This window comes from Poecilia reticulata, linkage group LG19, assembly GCF_000633615.1.
Source record: "Poecilia reticulata strain Guanapo linkage group LG19, Guppy_female_1.0+MT, whole genome shotgun sequence".
In the NCBI taxonomy this organism is placed as follows: Eukaryota; Metazoa; Chordata; class Actinopteri; order Cyprinodontiformes; family Poeciliidae; genus Poecilia; species Poecilia reticulata.
In genome coordinates this window covers 27,142,506-27,145,450 of record NC_024349.1, presented here as the reverse complement: position 1 = coordinate 27,145,450, position 2,945 = coordinate 27,142,506, and positions in this window count along the sequence as shown.

Genomic DNA, 2,945 nt, shown 5'->3' with positions numbered 1-2,945 from the left:
ACAGGTAGCTGTGAAATTCTGGTTTCTCTTCTGCTCTGCCAGGAACAAACCTTTAATACTGTATTTTAATTCAATGAAAAGTTCTCCAAAAACCCAATTTGTTCTTCTGCACTCAGCATCTCCAAAGTTTAGTCCTGATATCAAACAAAAGCAATAGATAATAAACAGAAAATAATGAAGTACAATTCCTGTTTCTAATTAGGAATTAGAAACAAATAAGAATTAAGACATTCATTCACCATAAACCTAAGTATTTTCTAATACTAAACAAAAAATTTCATTTGATTCTAATAGTCAGAAATAATACAATTTCAAATATATTCATCATTGACTAAATTAATTCTAAAACAGGATAATACAATTTTTAGTCAAAACATGTTATTAATAACTATGTCTTACAAATTAAATGTTAGTGATTTAAAACATTTTATGTTATATTCTGTTTTTCACCATGTCAGATGTTAGTTTGGAAGACTTCTCATCCTGGTTACATGAACCGCCCAAAGTTTCCTTTCTCAGAGTAATTCAAGTGATAATGTCCTCCACCTTCCTGCATATGTTAATTTATGACCTCCTGTCTTTAATGATAAGACCCCAGAGGTGTGAGCTGAAATTCTCCTGCAGATCCTCTATTCTCCTTTGTACTTTAAATACTTAACCCAGCAATAGTTCTTCGGGTTTTAAATCAGTAACACAAACCTGTTCAAGATTAAGAAATTCGTTCTAAAAGATTTAAACTGTTTTAAACACTAAAAATAGTCATTTTTCCTCAACACCTGTTGGCGGGACTACATCTGCGGTGTGTTGCAGGGCCGTGCAGAGACCTTTGGAGGGGCAGGGGCTCAAAGTTAAAAAGGGGCACATTGAACAAGATCTTCAAACACCGTACAACAACATAGCAACAACCCATATTAATCAAGTATTGGATCCTACTATATCAATGCCATCATGTGGTGACAATGCAAAGCAAATGTAGTATATTTTCCCCAACAGGTGTAATGTTACTGTTTCTGCTCCTGACAGTCCTGGAGGGCTGAGCTGATCTGAGTCTGTAGCTGTTAAACAGACCATCAGACAGAATGTCACCAGTTATGAAGTTATGAAATAAATAAATTTGCAAATATTTTACTAATTAAGCCCTAGTAATTAGTAAAATGCTTCTTTTTTTTAAAGCTCAAAGGGGTTAACGCTATATAATTTTTTGATGTTAGCACCTCTGAAATCTAGAACTGTAAGACTGGGCAAAGAATGGGGCCATTCAAGGACCCCTAAAAATGGTTGAATTGTAACACAGACCATAGATCTAAAGCTGTAGCATTCATTTATAGAGAATGACAATGTTATTAAATTTTATTTAATGCATTCATCTTAGAAAAAAATTGTACATTCAGGATTTAATTAGGAAGTTTACTTTGTAAAAGTTTAAAGAATCATCTTAATAGTTTGATAGTGTGTTATCATGGCTATAATATGGTGTAATCTTTGTGTTTGAGCTGGGTTTGTTCACATTTGTGAACATCACAGCAAATAACCAATAATCAGTGATTTATTTTAAACTCAGCCAATAAACTTGGTCTCCCTCTCACAGACTTCACCATATCTATATTTAAACACTGTTAGTGATGCTGAGTTTCTTAGTAGGAAGGGTTTCGGGGAGAGAGGGGTTCTGTCTAAGGCCCCATATTACCTTGGGCCGGCCCTGCATGAACAGCCGCTGCGAGGCGCATTTCTGAATCTACCTGGAATCCCCCAGTGACCCCTACGCCAGGCTGCTGATGCTTTGGGGACATTTTGATTCATTTTAATTGTGGCATGTTTGGCTTTATGCTGCAGTTCTAATTACTGCTACAGTATTTTCACTGATGTTTGTTTTATGAACTCCAAATGCTATGGGCCAAATCTTATTTACAACCGGTCACCTCCAGCCCAGATCCCGTCAGCAGGGCTTTAACCCGTCTGGTAGAAACGTTAAGGAGAAGCAGAACTTACAGTCAGCAGGTGGTACCAGGTGGTACCGGGGCGTGGAGGTGCATCACGACTCGCGGTGTCAGTCACAGTATCGTGTCTTATATCAGGATGTCTGATATAAAGACAGACATTCTTTACATCTGTCGGTGGGACCGACTCAGACCGCCTGTAGCGAACCAGGCATTTAGCAGCCTACATTAAAGTTGGAAGTTTTCTCTGCAGCTGAAGCATTTCTGTGTTTAGGGGCGAGGTGGGTTTTTTCCCGCTATTGCGAGGACAATTACGAAAATATAAATAGAAACTATTTCTGACGTCAACATCAGAACTACGTTTTTATTCCCAAACCAGTGTATTTGGTTTGTGAATAAAAATATTCTTGCCCATAATTTGATAGTTAGAGGGCGCAGATCCGCCCCTCCTCCTCACCATGGACCCGTCTGAACAACATGGAGGCAGAGAAACAGTCATTATTAGACTGAGGGCAGCCAGACTAGTTTATTTTGCTAAATGATTATATTAAGCTAAACATTATTGCTGAGGGGCACAAGCTGGCCTTCTGACATACAGATTAAAAAAAATATATATAAAAAAAAATTGAAAACATTTTTGAGAGAAAAAAAAGGGCACCAGGACCCCTTATGATGGAGTATAACTTTGGACCTGGTTTTCCCTCGCCCGGACGCGGGTCACCGGGGCCCCACTCTGGAGCCAGGCCTGGTGGCCGGGCTTTTATCCACGGAGCCCGGCCGGGCTCAGCCCGAAGAGGAGACGTGGGTCCCCCTTCCGATGGGCTCACCACCTGTCCGAGGGGCCAAAGGGGTTGGGTGCATTGTGCTATGGGCGGCAGCCGAGGGAGGGGACCCTGGCGGTCTGATCCTCGGCTGCAGAAGCTCTTAGGACGTGGAACGTCACCTCTCTGGTGGGGAAGGAACCGGAGCTAGTGTGCGAGGCTGAGAGGTTCCGGCTAGAAATAGTCA